Source organism: Phymastichus coffea, unplaced genomic scaffold (assembly GCF_024137745.1).
Source record: "Phymastichus coffea isolate CEN01 unplaced genomic scaffold, Cenicafe_Pcof_1.1 PCOF00013, whole genome shotgun sequence".
In the NCBI taxonomy this organism is placed as follows: Eukaryota; Metazoa; Arthropoda; class Insecta; order Hymenoptera; family Eulophidae; genus Phymastichus; species Phymastichus coffea.
This window is the reverse complement of record NW_026706824.1, coordinates 4,665,066-4,686,684: the sequence shown is the minus strand read 5'-3', so window position 1 is coordinate 4,686,684 and position 21,619 is coordinate 4,665,066. Positions and strand designations below refer to the sequence as shown.

At 38.8% G+C, this 21,619-nt stretch overlaps 1 protein-coding gene across 13 annotated transcripts in view; it reads left to right on the top strand.

Annotated features, from left to right (window-relative positions):
* LOC131673140 (dopamine receptor 2-like) overlaps positions 1-21,619 on the top strand; it is a 923,047-nt gene that overhangs the window by 893,577 nt on the left and 7,851 nt on the right. The window lies entirely within an intron of this gene.

Here is a 21,619-nt window from a genome sequence, read left to right as displayed (position 1 = left end):
TATAATTATTACAAACAAAATAAAATTCACGCAAAACAACAAAATAAAACCCTGTGACATGTGATCTGACTTTGGTACCTTAGTTTTCTCGCGCTTTATCTGGAGCTGCGTTCTTGCATATCGCCCAGGCAACGAGCTCGTACGCCTAGTGTTGCACTCTCGCAACTTCTTCGCACTGAACTGGCGTCAAACGTGCTAATTCCGTTAATATCGTCGCTAAAGGATCAGGTCTGATGTTATCATCACTTGTCGCGTGTTTTCGTTGCAAGTGCGTTGGCTACCTCTCTGCTCTCGCTTGCTGTTTTTCTCGTCGACGACGCACTCTCGCACCCGCTCTTTCGCCGTTTTCTATCATAGTGTTTCTTCTGGTGATTCTGCGCTTCCTCAGTGTGTTTTATCAACAGGTTGCATAGCGGATAAAGCCTCGCCATTCGCTCGCTCCAATCTTTAATTGTTGAATGAATAATCAGTGCTCGCGCTTTTACTTCGCGTTGCAGACTCTTCACCTGCTGTGGTTCACGACCAAAGTTTAAGAACGCCGGGAAGATCTTTGTGCTCACCGGAAAAACCCTATTCATTGTCTGCCTAAACTCATGTAAGTACTTATCTCAATTTCTGTGATCCTGGTTCGCGAAAATCGCTATTATCAACTTCAGGGTACTCGCTCGGCGAAATTCCCCTGCTAATGGTACGGTGCGCAGAGTACATGCTCAATCTTGTACTCGTCCAAAGTCGCTTGGAACTCCTTCCCGCAAATACTCTTACAGTTATCTGTCACAATGTACGCCAGTACTTCCCACCGATATAAGATGAGCTCTTTAAGAGCTTGCGCGATTACCAACCACGATCGCTCGACTACTCGTTTGCTCATAAGGCCCATTGATAACTACTTCTCGATTATATACCATTGGTTTTTTTTACACGATCGCATGAAATCTGTAATGTTGTGATGAGGTGTCCATGCCATGAATAATCCTTCGCTACTCTATCATAAATTTTATCCCTTCCGAGGTATCCCGCCGACGGCTCACAGTGTGCGTCTCGCATCACTTGAGCTCGGTGTTCAAACGGTATCACCAAGACCCTCCACTGCTCGTGATTTGTAACCGGATCTAGCAATCTATCCTTCTTAAAACTATAGAGCATACCATCTCTTCTATTCTCAAATTTCTAAATTTACCCGATCTCGCGATTACATCTTTCATGTGCTGCAAGTATTCAGGACCCTTGATAATAGCGATTGCTGCTATTTCCTCGCCGTCTTTCCACGCGCACGACAACGCGTCCGGCGTAGGCCACCCTTTCTGTACACTATCTCAAAATCGTACTGTTGAAGTTTGAGGACCTATCGCGCAAGTTGACCTGTAGGCTTTTTCTTATTGCGTAACCCAATAAGTGTCGTGTGATCCGTGACTAATACAAAATGCACTCTCTCAACATATGGGCGGAACTTTTTAATTCCGATGATTGCGGCCGCGCATTCTAGCTTCGACACTGTGTAATTGCGGTGTAATTGTGCATTCAATATTCTACTTGTGTAGCATATCGAGTGCCCGAAACCGTCTGCGTCCTTTTGAATCAAACACGCACACAACGCATATGACGACGCGTCGCAGTGGATGAAGCTAGTCCTTGCAAAATCGGGTCCTCGGTGCTCCTGTCCCCAATGCCAGAGTTCAATTTTTTGTGTAGGCTTCGTAATAACAAAGTGAGAATCTTCCATATAAGGCCTAAACTATTTTACCGCAAAGAGTACCGCCGAAAATTCGATTACGCTGACCGTATAACTTCGCTTGTGCGCGTTTGGCATCCGACTGGCGTAACATATTGGATGCTCGCCATAGTCGGATACCTGAATCATATATGCACCAACCGTGAAGAAAGAGCCATCGCAGTGCAAACAAAAGGGGCGCGCGAGTACCGGCACCTCTGTTAACGCGCGCTTCAACACCTCAAATGAAATTTTCTGTTCCTCTTTCCATTCCCACGGCTGCTCCTTCCGAATAAGGTTGGTCAACGGGACTTTATCTCACTCTTGTGTTCCATAAAACGCGCGTATCATCATAACATACCTAAAAAACGGCGCAATTGAGCTACGTTACTGGGCGCGGGGTAATCCACTATTGGCTTTACCTTGTCATCATCCGGATGCAAACACTCGCTATCTAACCTGTATCCTATATAAATACCACGGTATAAAAGAAATCGAATTTTTCTAGATTTATTTCGAAACCGACGCTTACTAACCGCTTCAAGACTCTCTCTAATCAGATCACGTGGCTATCGAAATCCGCACTAACTACCAGCAAGTCATCGAGATACCAAAAAACATGCGGTTCGTATTCTGGACCGAAAAACGCATCCATGAGAGACGTGAAGGTAGCCAGTGCGTTGATCAAACTGAACAGCATTCGCTCAAATTCCCATAATCCAAGACCTGGGACTGCAAATGCCGTACACTGTTTGCTGTTTTCCGATAGTAGAATTTGCCAAAACAACGCTCGTAGATCTATTGTCTACAGGTATAAGGATCGCAGGTTTGTCCTTATTTTCAAAAGCGATGGCCTTGTTCGTAGCCTGGCCAACCGTGGGCAAAATACTTGAACCTGACTCTCTTGTGTTCAAGCGCAGCGATGGCAACTCAGTTTGCCTCACTGGGCACTTCTTAGGCGAGCTAACCACCATACGCAAATTACCTGGATAAATCACTTTCCTTGCCTTGTCGTTTGGTAAATAATCAAGCGATGTGGAGTTTCGACTTTTAGAGCTGAATTCTGCGCTTCCTTGTACCGTATCGTGCTTATTTGCCCGTTTGGACCTATTACTAGCCTTACTAGAGGAATCTACACTTACGTTACACTGTGCCCGAATTTTCTCTACTTTTGAAGTAGAAAGCTCACCCTCGAACACACTTTGTATATTACCCAATCCACATACTCTACATTACTTTCTTCAGAATTCTCGTACTCTATAATAATCACACGCTTGACTTTAGGATTCTCGTTCCTATCTAATACTCTATCTAAAAAAGGAGGCGCTGAACTCGCAATTTCTGCCTCGTTCTCGCCTTCCTTTTTTACTTCAGTTTCATTTCCTTCTTTCGCAGTGCATTTGTTCTTTACGCAAAGCATTCTCTCTACCTCGATGGCCCGTTTAATCCATCTTAGGCAGGAGTCGTCGAGCGGTCAACGGCTCCTGCAAGGATGTTTCCCTGCTTAACCTGATTACAAGTAGGGCAATCTCTAAAAACGAATCCAACGGTCCCGCACACTTGTCAAAATGGTGTACGCTCGATTGATCGAGTCGGGCAATTATTGGCATAATGTCCTTATTGCCGATATTTGCAACAAACAACTGGGTTGACTCAAACCATCGGGCATTGTGCCTTCCTATTACCTACCGCGTTCTAATTGAAACAGGCCTCCGTGAAGGGCCTATTTAAATTGCTCTTGAACGGGTTACCTCTTTGATCACGCTGCTGTGCTGGTGCTATCAAACTAGGGGCTCCTTTTGTAGCCGAGGCTATCGAAGCCTGCGCGCTCTACTGAGTAAGCGCAGCTTCTTTCGCAGGTTGGTTTGTCGCCGGTGGCTGCAGCCGGTAGGCAACTTCACCTCTTTAGTTTTTGCTTTTTTTACCTTGCTTCTTCTTTGGCTGCGCTTTCTTTTTCGATGGCTCAATCGTTAAAATTTCGTCTACCGTGTCGCTAAAGCCTTCAATAACCCCTACCGATTTCTGCTTACCTTGAGACTTTTTCGTCTCAGTGTACGCACATTCCTGTATTAGCGTTGGCGGACGTTGCCAGCTTTTCCATCTTGCCCTACGGTCTCCTAGTGCCATTCCTGCTTCTTTAAATTCGTTTAAATCTTTAAACGTTTTAGTCACGAGGTACCGCTTGTATCTCGGAGGTAGGCCTTCCACAAGAATAGCTAACTGACGCTTGACCGAGACTAGCGGATCGAAACTGCGTAGAATCTTTTGGCAAGACGCGACGTAATCAGTTATTTTCTCGTCTTCGCCTTGCGTTCTCTGCCTAAGCTCATCGTAAAACTGATCTGTATTCAATCGGCGGCAGAATTCGCCAGAAAAACTTTTTAAAGTCTTTCAATGTCTTGCAATTGCCGCGATTTACTTCATACTACGAACTCGCTTTGTCGCGGAATGCGGTGCCTATCGCGATCAGCATCTCTTTGTTGGGGATGCCGTAGTAACGCTGGCAGTCACTTAAACCCGGTAGGAATTTCAAAGCGTTCATACCGTCTTTACCTGAAAAATGGATGGACCAAGCATTGAGTGCGCTTACCTTGTTCGCAGATATACCATTGATATATTTTATTCACGGAGGGCCTCTCTCTGCTCAGTTTCTCTATCTTTTTCTTTAGCAATCTCTCTGTCCGCGTATCGTGACTATCGTTATTCGACGGGCACGTGCTCGTATCGCTTACTCCTAAAGTCTGTACTTTTTCTGCTTTCTTTTGCCTAGGCCGCTTCATACTAACTACACTTCTCTTATCCTCAACCGAGCCTTTTCCCAATGAAGCCGGTGCTCGCGTTTCATTCCTAGTGGCTGCCTGTACCTCGTGCTTCTAGTTTTCAACCTAAGAGTTGACCCTTGGCACTCGGTACCTCGTGTTCGCTGACCTGATAGAATCAATGTTGATACGCGTACTACTTTCCCTACTCATCGGTGCGCTCATAAACGCCGGCTGCTCAGCCGCAAATGCAAGCACGTCTAGCGCCGCGCGGTTGCCGGACGGTCTGGCCTTAGGCGGCAATGAACTCTGATCATCGGCCTGAACTGCCCAACTGTGCACCGCTTCTTTTTCCACTCTAATAACCGCATTTGCACCATACGTGATTTCTTGTCTGACTTCTCGCCTATAAATCCAACGAGGCAGGGCTGTAAGGGTCCCCCGAATTTGGCTTAACGCACTAGTGCTACGCTCACCTTGACGACGGCAAGGCCTTAACTGGCGACGGCAACACATTTTCATCTTGTGTAACCATGCTTCTGCCCGGCAACTGGATTTGCTCGCGGGGAACGGCCGGACAGGTTACCGACACCGCCTGTTCTTGCTCATGCTGCAATCCAGCCGCCGAGGGCGCAGCAGCTATTACGAGCTCGTCGCCGAAATCTTCGTTTCGCGCATTGTCCGTTGCTACTTCCTGCTGTTCACCGCATAGCAAATTGGGGATTCGGTCCGACACAAAATCACCTGAATGCAGCGGCAGTCGCAAATCTGGTCACTCCTTAATTAATAAGTATCGGACATATCAGTTACGTAGCCCCTTAAACACGCCGCACAAGGTTAGTTAGCGATAGCGCAACAATTTTAACAGAACAGTCGGTTCTGTTGAATCGATTCTACGCTTTAAATTTTTTGCGTGTGTATGGCGTAATATTCTACGCATCATTACTCTATCCCTGTATGCCAGCGACACGATTGCGTTTAGGAAAAAAATTATTCCGTGCTTGAACTATAAGGTTTACCTCGACCACGAGCTACGTAACCCGACACTTCTAAATACCTTATCTGAAATTCCCTCTAAGCTCTCAACCGATAAAAGATCGCCTTGCTTAATCTTAAGAAAGAAAACCGTTTAAAATATCGTAAATAAGGCACACAAAAAAAACACCATAAAGAAAATTCCGGCAACTCAAAACCAAAACAAAACAAAGAATTCTAAGTGGTACTATGTCTGCATCTGGCTTCAAGGTGACTCATTGACGTACGAGGTGTGTTCAAAAAGTAAGGTAACTTTGTATTTTTAAGAAAAAATATTTATTTATTTATCAATATTTATGTTGTCCCCTTCAAAGTAATCCCCCTCAGATACAATACACTTATGCCAACGATTTTTCCAATCCTCAAAGCACTTATCATAAGCACTTTTCGGTATAGCCTTGAGCTCTTCCAGCGATGCAGTCTTTATCTCTTCAATCGTTGCAAATCTCCGTCCTTTCATAGGTCTCTTTAGTTTTGGGAACAAGAAAAAGTCACATGGGGCCAAATCCGGTGAATATGGTTGCTGAGGCATGATTGTGGTGTTGTTTTTGGCGAAAAAATCTCTCACAAGCAAAGATGAGTAAGCAGGGGCATTATCGTGATGCAAAAGCCATGAATTGTTTTTCCACGATTCTGGGCGTTTTCTTCGTATTGCTTCTCGCAAACGGCGCATAACTTCAACATAATACTGTTTATTGACCGTACGTCCATATGGTAAGAACTCCTGATGCACCACGCCATGGTAATCGAAGAAAACAGTGAGCAAAACTTTGACATTTGATCGAACTTGGCGTACTTTTTTCGGTCTTGGCTCATCTGGGCTCTTCCATTGGGACGATTGGACTTTGGTTTCGATATCATAACCATAAACCCATGATTCGTCACCAGTTATGACCCTTTTGAGTAAATCTGGGTCGTCGTTGACGTCATTCAACAGTTCTTGAGCGATGCTCATGCGACGGTTCTTTTGGTCAAAATTTAGCAATTTCGGAACAAACTTCGCTGACACACGTCTCATGTCGAAAACGTCAGAAAAAATTTCATGGCACGAGCTAAGCGATATACCAACATCCTCAGCAACTTCTCTGATAGTGATTCGACGATTTTCCAGAACAATTTTCTTCACTGCTTGAACGTTTTCATCAGTTACTGACGTCCTTGGGCGTCCAGAGCGAGGCTCGTCATTGGCATTTTCCCGGCCATCTTGGAAGAGTTTGAACCACTTGTAAACATTTACCGTATGCCAACGTCAACATTTAAAGTGTTTCGGAGCACTTTATTTTATTTTTTACACAAAATTTGATGCAAATCCTTTGATCCATATTTTCCGATAGCAAGAAACGCAAAACACTTATAACTTTTACGCCTCTCACAACCAAACAAAAAATGCTATACACTTGAAACTTGGTACAGATATTCGGGAAGAGTGTACCAACATAACAAAACAAAAAAATCGATAATCGAAAGTACGTTGCCCGTGAAATTTGAAAAGTCACCTTACTTTTTGAACACACCTCGTACATGCTGTTACCCGATTCCTCGATAAGAAAAGGTCACAAAGAATCCTGAACTTTCCAGAAACAACTAAATTCCTTGACGAACAAGCACGAGCACGAATTTTTGCCGTTGGTTTACGATTAATATACTATAATTTATTAATTTAAGCGGCATTCGCCTTCTGTACCGATTTGCATCCTTCCCTACAAGGGATGCCATGTAACAGTTTTGACGCGCTGCTACCTATTTTTAAAGGGGAAGATAAGAGAAGCGCTTTCACTCTAGATGCAATCGGAAGAGTAGGCGGAAAAATAAGCCAATTTTATTAATATCAAATGACAAACCTTTTATTATATTATAATTCAAACAAACGCGCGCTTAAACTAATCAAAATATAAATACTTTAATCGTACAACTATAACATTAAGCACCTTAACCAAAGAACAATGCGACTTGTTCTAATACAAAGAGTGATCGCCAGGCTACCGTACACTTATAACTAAATGAAACCCGCAATACGAATTATTGATAAAAAAGGAATTAAACAAAGGTAACCGGCAAGTGATCATTTGGCTACCCAATAATTCGCACGGCCACACATCACTGCGAGAAAGAGAATAACCGGGAGAGAGAGATAAGGTGACCTTTGTTTTCTCCTCGATGGTCCCTGGGAGGTGAAGGTGGCAGCTGTAGGGTAGGCCGATTGTCCGGCTTCTCGTTGCAGGTGGTGCGTGCTTCGACGAAAGACCAGGGCATGGGGCCACTCAAGATAGAAGGTAGCCAACCTTTTCTTTGCGAGGAACATTGCTAAGATGATGGTAGCGCGAGCTAATTTCTTGGTCGACGGACCTCGATAGATGACTGATGTAGAGTGTGCCACGCAATATTCCTGCGTGGACAGTGACCGCTCTCTCGTAGATTACTTAGCCCATTTTTTGGCGACGTGCGACGATGCGCTAATTGCTCACGCGTTACCCGCCTGCCTAATTAGTATGCGTTCACATGAGCGCTCTTTTTCTCTCTCTTTTCTATTTCAATCTCTCTCTCTCCCTTCAACTGCAGCGTCTTCTTAAGTTTTCCTTCTAAAACGCTCTCTCTCTCGCTTTCTTTGGGCTATCTTAGCCGGGCCTGCTAATTTACGGCGGCTGAAAAAGAGGTATAGTATTAGGCGCATAAAAATAGTCCGCCCAATACTGACCACTGAGCCTTGCCGAGGGCAAAGGGGAGAGGCAGAGAGACTGACGAGAAACAGGCAACTGCCTACTCTCGTTACAAATTATATTCTTGAACCTATACTATAAAATCATTATACAGTATATGCACTTAACAAACTGAAAATCTAAGTGAAGGTGAAGGAAACAACAAGTAGAGGGAGAAAGCGGTCGTGGTGGCTCGAAAAAAGTGTGGAGGTGAAAAAAGAAGCAACAAAAGGAAGGCGATCGTGGTGGCGCGAAAAAAAGTCTAGTAGTAGTAATGGGGTAAAAATCTTAAGAGAAAGAGAAGAGCTCGGATGACGTTATTCTGTTAGAAGAATCATCACTAGGAGTATCCACTTGTTTCTCCACTATTCTTGAGTCGTCGATAGCAAGATGGACTTTGAACGTTCTGACCACTGAAATGATAAATAAAATTGCTATGAAGCTCTTTGATCCACTTTCGGAGAAAAATCATTATTAGCTTGAACATAATAATTGTGATTTAGTGACAGAATTTAAGGAAGAAGATAATAATCGTATCATTCTTGAGCTCGAAGCCAAATTCCAAATTAATTTATCAGACCGAATTTCAAGAGCCATCATGAAAAATTATAATCTTTATATAGTGCTTACGGAACATGTACAGAGATATAGTTTACAGATTGAATATCATAGCGCTGGTAGATTTCAAATTATTATTTAATTTAACAAATATATCTTTTATCGAATAAAGCTTGTACAAAAATTTACCATATAATATATTGTGGAGAGGTAAATAAGTCACGGGTATTTCTACTAAAGCAGGTTTTGACTTATTCTAATGGATTCACAAGTGATGATGCTGAAATAGAAGTACCTCAAAGGTGAAAGCAAAGGTTGGTGCTCTTACCATTAAAAAACAAAACAAAAATTATTTATTATTATTATGATACTTATTTGAATGAAAGTTATTTTACATAAATATCTTTATTCTTTCATATGTATAAAGTTTTATCTATCCGTGAATTGTGCGAATTGTCGAATCCCAACCATTTAACATATACGTGATTGCCGCGTTTCCTTAGAACTTTTTCAGTGAGATTAACATCAGGATACAAAGCTTTCTGTAGTTCTTGCTCGTAAAATCCTCCAACAATTGGATTCCCTTGGTACTTTGAAATGATTAGTGACAGGCATTATCTTCGGAACTTGTAGAATAGTAAAAATCTCCGTAGACCAGTTATGAGTGTTTCCATTTTCGAAAACGTGTGTATACTTGCTCACACGTACTTTATCGCCTACTCGGAATTTAGGACTCTTGACGTTGGTCGTAACAGGATCGTCTCAACTCTTGCATTTCATTCACTTTTGTCATATCTTTAGGCTTCATATCTATTGTTCGATGTTTTCGATTACTGTAAGATTTCAATAAATCAGCTGGAATGTCGTGTAACGGTCCTATTTATGAGCTATTTATTAAATCACTGAATTACTGCAACTAGTCTAACGTATCTATCTGTTTATTCAAATCAATACATCAAGCGGCGCTACCTCACTGTTTACGCGATTGTATACAAATAAGAGTCGAATCAAAATAAACAGCGTGACGTCACAAAGTAATAGATATAGATATAATGATTTTGGATATTAAGAAAAATATGTCAATTAGAGATAATTTTAATATAACAAAGTATTTATTATATAAATTTAAGTACGTAGATTCAGAATATAATAACACAAATTGCATTTAATTATGAAATAATAAAGAATTTTAATATGCAAAATTGATTTATTTATTACACTAACAATATGAATTATTAGAAAAATGTAAATATGCAAAGTGAATAAGTATAGAACATGAATAAGAATTGGTTTCATTAATAACAGCTGAATAATAACTGTTATTAGTAATTAAACAATTAATAATTTATTTAAACAATAAGCTGTATATAGAACGAAAGTATTAATTTTATACTTGAAAATAATAGCTTTATAACTTAGGAATCTTAGATAAATAATCTAATAATCGTATTATAAGATTAGGAAAAACCGTTACAAATATGAAAAATTAGTTATAATTCAAATGTTATTAACTAATTTAAATATTCATTTTTGGAAAATACCTTTAAAATGAATCAACTATACAGTTATATAAAAAGTTATTAATTTTCTATTATAAATATTGTAATATCACGTTAATTAACTTTATTAGTTAATAACTTTTGACGACATTATTTGCGATAATTGTATATTATATAAAATCAATGAATAACAAATTTTGTAAAGCTTACATATGTAAAAAGCTTAATATTAATGATTATTTACTTGTAAATTAAGAGAACTCATTACTCAAAATTCGTGAATGTATCTCGAATGTTCGATGACATCTCTCCTGCATAAATAAGCGTGAAAATCTGTGTATAAATAGGCCCACCTTTGCACAGGCTAGCATTCACTTCTAGCCTTGCAAGGTGAGCGCATGAGTCTGAATAAACTTGGCTAATACCTAAGTTCTTTCTCTCATTGTAATTAACTGAGCAAGACTGTTCCTTCCTTATAATTCTAGCTCGACTTATAGAACATCTCGCGCTATAAGAAACTTGGGCCGAATTATATCCTATCCAAGAATGACTTTAGCTCTGCTTATGGGACAATTCACACCATAAGAAACTAGGGCATTGTCTGACTTTCCTTGAAACATTGTACTTATTTATATCTATTTGATTTATTTATTATTGTTAGAATACATTTGATTTATCTATTTATTTTATTGACAAGTAGAGTAAAATTATTGGAAACGAATTCTTACTCATTAGCTAGATACGAGAGTTCGAATTATTATTATTTATAAGTGATACGAACATCACTGTCGATCCATTTATAATTTCCTTCTAGACTGAATTTTTTTCACGTGGTATTTTTTTTAGCGTGCGATTGAAACGTTGACAAATAGATGCCTTACGATTGCTATAGGTCGAATATAGATTTATTTTATATTTTATCATTAGATTGTGAAAATTTCAATTTTAAAACTCTGCCACAGTCCACATGGAGATTTCTAGGAATGCGTTCTTTTTTTAATATAGACACCATTGCACAAGCAATATCCGTATCAGTTTCTTGTTTCACAGGAACTGCCCAAGCGTTCTTTGAAAAAATATGAATAACAGTTAATAGATATCAGAAGCATTTGTTCTATCTCGAATAGCCTTGCATATCTACAAGATCAGCTTGCCACGTATCATCTATGACGCATCTCGTATCAACTTTTCGATGTGGATAGTTACGAGGTACTGGTTTGTGTAACTCATCGACGACTCATTGAAGTTTCATGTTTTAATGATTGGTAGTTATTTTATTTTGTTTATTCAGATATTATTTTTTATTTTTTTGTGAAGTCCATTACATTTTACCAACAGATGATCTAATACACGGTTTACGTCCTTCTAAAATTTCTGTTGTACTTGAGTAACTTTTTCGTTAATATTTCTAACTTTCGTTTCAATTAATCGAGATACGAAGTCTAAAATTACTGCGTCTTCAGCTTGCATAGGTCGAACAATATTATAGATTCTTTTTCCATCTGCATCCGTTTGACCATCTACAGTGATTTCATACCCTACACCGGGAGGACCGCGAAAGCTCTTTTCATTGTTCAATGTACGTCAACGCTCATGTTAATACTGATAGATCGATGAAGCTCTCCTAATATATACAGGGTGTCTCAGACCACCCGTCCACCCCCCAAAGTATGTCGAAAAAGTTTTTTTTTTTTTTTTAAATTGATAACGCAATTATATATAAATCGAGTACGCTCTATCGATTGGACGAAAAATCAACTTCCGGTTCCAACCGGAAATGGCCTATTCAGACCGGAAGTGCATGAAAATCCATTTTTTTAAATAGAACATGCATACTTTTCTTTTCAGATTCAGATTCTACGGTAAAAAATACGAAAATTTCATAAGAAGAATTTTTTGAAAAAAGTTGATATTTGACCTCTAATTGACGTCTGAAGTCTGTAATCCACCAGTCCGTACTCAAGCTGCGAATATGCACGTTTTAACAATGGAATAGGATAATGTGGCTCCTCTAAGATGTAAATAAAATTTTTTTATGAATAACGCTGAAATAACTGTGCGAAAATAAACGGTGAAGATTTGACAAAAACTTTAATGTTCAAAATGCGCTCCGCCTTGAAAAATACATGCTTGAACTCTTCTTTGGAAATTATCAACAGCTCTTCTAATTTCTGCTACCTGCAGCGACCGAATTGCATCCGTGATTCTGCCAATCATATTGGCTCTCGTTCTCGGACGTTCTTGGTAAACTATGTCCTTTACTCTTCCCCACAAATAGTAATCCAGGACAGTCAGATCTGGGGATCGAGGTGGATAATTGACTGGACCAAACCTGCCAATCCACCTATTGGGGAACATACGATTCAAACTATTTCGGCAGATATGTGCCGTATGTGCAGGACATGCATCTTGCTGAAACCACATGTCACGCCGTAACTGCAGCGGGAGGTTTTCCGGGGATTTTGTGGTGACCAATAACGACAATTCCACGTATTAACTTCTGCATCACTCTTGAAGGTACATTCATCCGAAAATAGAACAGATCTGTGAAACTCATCTCTTTTGCGAGCGTTCGATTGATAGAGATAGAAACTATCTACTTTTTTATTTCTTTCCATATAGAAGAATACTCTTACGTTATCTTGCTTCTCAGAGGCTATATCGTTAAAAATCACGATAGAATTTGGTGTTGTTTTATCTGGTAAAACAACTGTCTCATGCTCGCTGAAAGCATGATACTCCATACCATTAATAGGCTCTAATAAATCTTTCAAAAATTTATACTTAGCCTGATTAAGAGATTTTGAGTAGATATATACTTTTTCAAATCTAAGACCATTAGGATGAGTGATTATTGTTAATAAACAATAAGTTTTTTCGTAATTACTAGGTCCACAGAAAACGGTACGTGTACTTTTAGGCAATAGTTTATCATGTCTTTTTTCTTGTTTTTCCGTCTCTGTCACTTCATCGAAATTAACAACTTGAAACTTAAGAGATTGTTCTTTGAAATCCATGTTATTTACTCGTCAGTGAAACCTCAATGAATGAGTTTGTTGGGTATAGAAAGACTGCTTATATATTTTTTATTTCATTAACACGCTGTCTTTCGAAGAAGTATGATCACGTACTATAAAAGAAAGATTGGTGGTGATCTGGTGAACAAGATTATAAATAACTTGCCTATTGAAGCTCACTTACCTGTGTATCAGTATTGTGGTCCTGGTACAAAATTGAACAAACGATTGGTGCGAGGAGGTCCTGGTAAAAATCTACTAGACGCTGCTTGTAAAGAAGAGGATATCGTTTCTTCGCAAAATCGAGAGGATATTGCGACAAGAAATAAAGCTGATGAAATTCTAGCTGAAAAAGCTTGGGAAAGAGTGCCGGCTAAAATAGTAGTTTTGGTGACAAAGCAACTGCCTTCACCGTAGCCAACATTATGAAATTTAAAAGTAAACTTGGTATGGGTGATAATATGATAAAAGGTAGAAAGAAACGAGGCAGAGGACTTAAAAAACGCCAAGCACGAAAGAAATTTAGAAAAAGCAAAAAGCCATCAGTAACATTTAATAACATCATTAAGGTGACTTTGGAAAGTAATGTGTCTAACAATCGATCTCTTGTAGTCATTCGTTTGGCTATAAAAGGAGCCTGGTACAAAAAGAAGCTGTAAAAAAGGCCGGCGGTAGAAATAAAATAAATATACCACGTATTTTACTTGTTCTTGATGAGGTTGGTGGAGCGTTTCCTTTCTTGATTCCATTATTTGCTGCTTTATGTGCCACTGGAGCTCTGCTTCCAAATACCTCGATAAATATGAGAGACATAAAAATATTTATTTGAAAGAAAGTGTTTGTTATTCAGAGTAAAATATGATAGAATTTTCCCAAATTTTCTTCGAAAAAAAATTTTTTTAATACTTTGCATTTTTTTTAATGTATATGAAATTTAGTTACTTGTATACTCACTTGATGATTATAGTACTGGAGGTGTTTTATTGATGTACAAATATTTAATATTCATATAAATTTATTATTCAAACAAGATTGATAGATTATCACATTCATTACACATAAAACAATGTATTTCTCTTACAACTGATATTCTCATAGTCACCACAATAGTATTCCAAAAGAAAAAAATAAACATTATTTCGTTAAACAAGTTTTTTTTAACTGAAATCATAAATTGACATCCGAATAAGTAGCAATCATATAAATTTACATAATAAATCGTCATAATATAATAATAAGTAAATGTTAATAATAAGTAACATAAAACTTTAAAAGAAATCAAACATTACTTTCATCAAAGTATCTGCCTTTACTTTTTATTACTGCACGGCAAACTGTAGGCATCCTGTTAATTAGTTTCTTAAGATTAGCTTCTGAAATTTTCTTCCATTCTTCATGAAATATATTCTATAAATCTGTTTTTGATGTAGGGCATACCTTCTGGACAGCACGACCGCGCTCTTCCCATAAAATTTTAATCGGATCTAAATCGGGAAACTGAGGAGGCCAAACTATTATTTTAAGTTGTTTCTTTTCTTCAAGATTTTTTAAAAAATTCTTAGAAAGGTTGGAAGTATATTTTGGATCATTATCTTGTTGGGATATAAAATTTGCTCCAATTATTCTACTACCTGATGGAACTACATGATTTTGAATGATGTTATGATACCATTCTTTCTTTCAAAATCCCTTTTATTTTTACAAGGTCGCCAACACGGGAAACCGCAAAACATTCCCATACAATTACCTACCCCATATCTGCCACTATTTTTAACTGTTGGCACTATACAATTTTCTGAAAATTTTTCATTCACAAAATTCGACGTACATCAATTTTTCTCTTAGTTCTAAAGATTTCGAATTTTGATTAATCACTCCATAGAACTTTTTCCCAATCAGTTGTAGTTCAATTTTTGTGTTTTCTAGTCCAAAGCAAACATTTTTTTTATTCTCTTCTTTGAGTAAAGGTTTCTTCACAGTTACTCGACCAAAAATGCCTTGATCTCGAAGTCTTCTTCTGATAGTTAATTCGCTTATCGATTCTTTGGAATTTTTTTGAATGTCAGACTTCATTTCGGCTACAGTTAATCACGTATTACGTAAACTGGTTAGTGATGTATATTTATTATGTTGCCTAGTTGTCACTTTTGGTTTTTCTCCTCCATGTCTATTAGCTATAGTGCTGTTCTTAATAAATTTATTAACATTGTAATCTACAGTATGTCTGGAAATTTTCAGGTTACTTGCAACTTGGCAATTGATTTTCCCAGCTTTATGGAGGTCCATAACCATCGTAAGTTTTATCAATAGATAGATTTTTCTTCTTTACCATATTCAAAGCAATTATCTTTGAAAATAATAATCTTATATTAATATCCAGTTATGGAATAAAATACATTAAAGACTAGCGTAAATTTTTCTCAATCACCAACCGCTAAATAAAAATTACTGTACGACGTCATTTTAATAAATAATAATTTTTAAATATAATACTGATACTTACGACAATATAACGCCAACTGTAAACCTTAAAGAAATTGTAACACCATTATATCTAAAAATCAAAATAATATCAGCAAGCTAAAGTTTTTTTATAACAAATAGAATCCAAATACTTTTGTTTTACTTCGTGAAAAATATAATATTCACATAGATGATGTCTTACTTAGAGTATAGTGAAACTAAGTATAGTGAAAAATTTTTCTTCGAAAAAAATTTGAAAAAAATCATATTCATGATATTCTACTCAGCATAACAAACATTTTTTTTCTTATAAATATTTTTGTATCTCTCATATTTATCGAGATATTTTAAATAGACAAAAATGGTCATTTTTGGTAAAAACTCGATTGCACACAATATACTTGGGAATTCAAATTTCTAATAAGCTTCTTGTATAGCCCTTGGAAAAAGCTAAAAAATGGTCTACTTTAAATTTTTCTACGGCTTTTTCTTCAGGTACAGGCAGGAGTGAAAGGTGGGTAAAAAATCGAATTTTCAATAACGAATAATCGTTAGAAACAATTAGAGACTGAACTAATCATATTTGCTATATATACACCATATAAATGACTTTGGAAAGACCTTTCAAATGCGTCCCGGGTGGTATCTGTATAGAAATTTTTCACTGAAATATTAAATTTTAAAGTTTTAAGAAATCTCTGTTTGGGCGGGTAAAAGCAATTGACGGGCACTGTATATATATACGTATATATACATATATAAAATTAAACAAAAAGATAAAACTAACACATCTACGGCCAAATTATCAGATAAAGAGGAGCTAGGAAATACTGGCAGTGGTGGGATAGGAGACCAATGACTGCTATAAAATAATAAAACAATATTAGAACAAATGAAAGATGATTAGAAGGCGCGTAGCATGCTTACTGATATAAGAGTTCATTAAGAAGCAACCGTATAATCTGACGAATCCGAAGTGTCAAATAGACAGTCAAAAGTTAAAACAATGAGAAAGAGAACAAAATAAGTAAGTACAAAAGTGTGAAATTAAATTTGAAAGAGAATCATCTCAATATAACGACTAGATATGCTCTTATTATTAAAATTTATATATATGTAATAATAATATTGTATTAATAAATTGACAAATTAATAAAATTTTATATACATAATTTAGTAATTTATTAATATGCTAGTAATATTAGTTAATATATATGTATACGTCTATGTACATGTGTGTGTGTATGTATAAATAATAAGAGCATTTCTATTCATTATCTTTAGATGATTTTTTTCCAAATTTAATTTCACTCTCTTAAACTTACAATTTCTCTTCCACGTTGTTTTGACTATCTATTTTACACCTCGGTTTCGTTAGTTCATTCAGTTCCTTAATCATGCCCTCTTATTATTTTTTGAAATTAAAGAACAGAATCTTTTTTAATATAAAGAACATACGAGGTGTGATCAAAAAGTAAGGTGAATTTTGAAATTTAGCGGGCTACGTCCGTTCGATCTTCGACTTTTTTATTTGGTTATGTCGGTATACTCGTCTAGAACATACGTTCCAAATTTTAGCTTTGTAGTATGTTTGGTTTGTTTGTGAGAGGCATCAAGGTTAGAAGTGTTTTGCGTGCCGAAATTGCTCAGTTTCGACCAAAAGAAACGTCGCATGAGCATCGCCCAAGAGCTACTGAATGACGTCAACGATGATCCAGATTTACTCAACAGGGTTATAACAGGTGACGAAACATGGGTATACGGTTATGACGTCGAGACTAAGACTCAATCGTCCCTGTGGAGGCATTCTGGATCACCAAGACCAAAAAAAGAACGCCAAGTTCGATCAAATGTAAAGGTTTTGCTTACAGTTTTCTTTGACTGCAGGGGCGTGGTGCGTCATGAGTTCTTGCCACAGGGTAGAACAGTAAATAAGGAATATTACCTGCAAGTTATGCGCAATTTGCGCGAAGCAATCCGCCAGAAACGTCCGAATTTGTGGAAAAATAAAAATTGGCTTTTGCACCATGATAACGCCCCTGCTCACACATCGTTGCTTGTGCGCGAATTTTTGGCTAAAACCAACACAGTAACGATGCCACAGGCACCGTATTCCCCAGATCTGGCCCCCTGTGACTTCTTCTTGTTCCTAAAACTGAAGAAGCCCATGAAAGGACGGCGTTTTGCCACGATTGAGGAGATAAAGACGGCATCGAAGGATGAACTAAACAAGATCACAAAAAATGAATTTTGAAATGCTTTGAGGATTGGAAAAAGCATTGGCACAAGTGCATTATATCCGAGGGGGATTACTTTGAAGGAGATAAAATAAAAATTGATGAATAAATAAATATTTTTTGAGAAAAATAAAAATTCACCTTACTTTTTGATCACACCTCGTATACGCTTTTATTATTATGATATTTACTGCAACGGTAGTCGATTCGATTAATCCATCCGGTCGTGATTTGGTACGCTCGCGATGCTAGAGCGAACGACTAAGAGAGAGAGAGAGAGAGCGCGCGCGAGAGTTTCAAAGTTCAGTTAAGCCTCAGCTGTTACTTAGCGTAGTACCGCCAGAATAGTTTTGCACAGTGTTTCACCGATTTGCCAATAAAAACTTACCTGGATTTTGGATACGTGTGCAAGGGTGAGCGAGGAATCGACTATAGCAGCAGCATCACAGCAGTAGCTACTAAAGCTACAGCTACTAAACAGCAGATTTGCGAGCGAGGCAGCACAGCTGATTACTAAGCAGCACCTATGATTTTGCTGAATAAATAATTACGGCTGATCACCGTAATTGCACCGCAGGGTCGATGTATCTCCCTTTTTATTGCGCGACAAAATACTAGCGAGAGTATTTTGTCTATCGCGACTGTTATTTTGTATTCACGCTGAGCGTTAGTTTTCGTGGCAAAATTTCGAATTCTCTCTCTCTCTCTCCCTGTATTATTGTTAAACAGCTAGTGTATGCGTTGTTTCACACTTTTCCGTTTTGAGGGTGGTATAGCGTAATCAAGACATTTCCACCCCTCTCTCTGGGCGCCAATAAGTTGGCATAGCCCACTGTCTTTCACCCCTTTGCTTTCAAATACATTTGGGATCCGGAAGTCAAGTTTGTACGACATCCCTGACGCACTCAGCGAGTCGGAACCTTTTTGATCTAAGGCGGTAACCTCCTCGAAAGGAGTACCGATCTTTTCACGGTTCGACGCTCCAGGAGAGCGGAACTAAAGGCTTGACCCTCGCTTTGGGCGCGACGGGACTCTAGTTGCCCCAATGTCTACTGCGTCGGAAGCACGCAGCATACAAATCTTACGAGATTTGCTTGACCTGGTACCACTACCCCGCAGAGGCCAACCCAAGTTGGGATGTCAGAAGAGAGACTCAGCCAGGACAGCCAGAGGAAATTCCTAAAACGATCAACCAGCTAAGCCTCCCCTCCTGGGCTCGCGTTCGAAAAACATCCCACCCTGCGTACCTGTATTAAGGGATTTCTCCCACGACTCACAGGTCCATCGCTTCGACGTACCGAGGTACGTCTTCCCATTGCGTTTCGGTCATCCCCGCTCACGCTGGTGGGTATCCGTCATTCGAAAGGTTGTTGTTACCCCGTTTTGTCCCAAAGTCAGATCTCGCTTTTTAAAGAATGGTTTTTATGTCTTGGCTGATACTGATATTTGCTCTTTCGATTTAGTTTTTGACTGTTATGTCAGGGGCGGGGTCTCGCCTAGCCGACAAGGCGGCTCCCCAGGCAGTTTTCAGTATTCTTGCCTGTCATGCCACGCATTCGGTTCAAAACTCCGTCGTTGGGTTAAATGGGGTTCATCGCGTTCAAGTATTCGAACTTCAGAATTTAGTTCTGAAGGTGATGTTCAAAAATTATCGTTCAAAAATTTCAAGCTTTATAAGCTTGTCTGGGTTCAAAAATTAGATTATTGTGCGAGTTTTTGTCCTTTGGTTAGGGACCTTGTAAGAAGCGCATCTTTCTACCGTAGTTTATAACTACGTTTCTGCGCTTTCTCTTCTTTATGGGTGCTCCTTCCCTGGGCTCTATGACTTTTCTGGCAAAGTCTCCAAAGGCTTTGTAGATTTTCCTGCTGGATACTAAGGCTGTTTCTGGGCAAGGCCATATGTGGCCTTCTTCTTCAACAGCCTCTATTAATGGCTTTCTTAATTCCCTTAATTCTTCGCAGTTAAAGAGAATATGGCTTTCGCTTTCTATTTCTCCACAGCTACACAGTTGGTCTTCGTATAATCCTCTTTTATGGAGGTATGACTTAAAAGCACCATGTCCAGTCATGAACTGTACTGTGTAGTGATTGGGGTTTAGCCACCTCTTCTTTAATCTATCTTTGATTACTGGGAAATAGCAGTACGTTCTCCTGCCATTTGTGGTTGACTGCCATCTCTCTTTCCATACCCTTTCGATTTCATCGTTGATGAGTTGTATGGCTTTCGAGATTTTTAGTCTGCCCGATCGAAGTTTCTCCGATTTAATTCGAATGCCGTGCATTTTAATCGATTTCCCTTTCCTGACGCAGTACTTTGCAACTCTCGCGTCAAGCTCTAGAGCTATCGGTCGGGAGGCTGCAAGCACGTGCGCCGCTTCATGAGAGATCGACCTATAGGCTTTGAGTGTTTTGCAAAGAACCGATCGTTGCAATCTTTCTAAAGCAGATTACTGTTTGATGTTAGTCCATTGCCACCAGCCCGCAGCGGCATATGTAACTTTCGATAGTAGGAAGTCATTGTATATGTCTTTTATAGAATTGAATTTTCGGCCCCAATTTACTTTTGCTATTTTACATAGCTCGAAGTAGGTGCTATTGCAGTCCGAGCTGTTTAGAATGTTGGAAATTCTTTGAATAACAAGCCTCTCGAGTGTCTTCCTGGCTATGGGGAGTAGACATACGAGTCTATATGATTTAATCTCGTTCTCGAGTTTTTCAGCCCCTTTCTAGCAACGTGATTAGTATTCCACTTTTCCATCTTCTGGGGAACACTCCGCATTTTAGGCAGGCTTTAAAAAGTCGTATCAGTTTCTGGTGTAATGGTTTTGCGTTGACAAGCATTTCCGACTCTATTCTATCTTTGCCTGGTGATTTCCCTGCCTTGTTCGCTTTAAGGGCCATTTCAACTTCCCTTATTAGAAAAGGCTTTGCGTCGCCGGTTACTGGAACCTCCCGCATATCTCTGCGAATCTTTGCGTGTGTATCATTTTCGCAGCTTGGGTCGTCATCAGGCATTAATTCTTCTAGTAGAGTCATGCTTGTTTCTTTCCAATCTTTTGTAACAGAACCATTACGGTTAACCGTGCACATTGCTTTTGAGATTCTGACTTTGTTGGATGCTCGTTTGTATGGATACGCCCAAGCATTATTTTCGCTTTCAATAGTGCAGAAGTCTCTCCAGCTGTTACATTTGGCTTTTTTAATAGCCGTTGCATATTCAGATTTCATTTGACTCAATTTGTCAAGTGATCTCTGAAGGGCTTTCCTGTGTATTAGACCAGATCTTTGACTTGGCATTTGTGTCCATTCCAACTACGACTCTTTTGCCTTTCAATTACTTGAGAGTCTTAGCTAGTTTGTCAAGATAGGTCTTCCTGCTGTGGCTGAACTGGCAGTAGATGCTTATGAAATAAATTTCACCAAAGGCTCCGACTACTTGTGCGCAAACACAGTGGGAGTCACACAGATTAGAAATCTTGGTAGCAGTGACTTTGTGCGGATTGTAAAGTATCGCAGCTTGGATCTTTTCGCCTTTTTTGGCTCCATGAATAGCTGCGATGCTGCCCATACCTGAAATCGCGTTATTCCAGTGATATCGTTCTTGCACCAGTGCCACCTGTATGTCAAGACTTCTGTCTGTCATG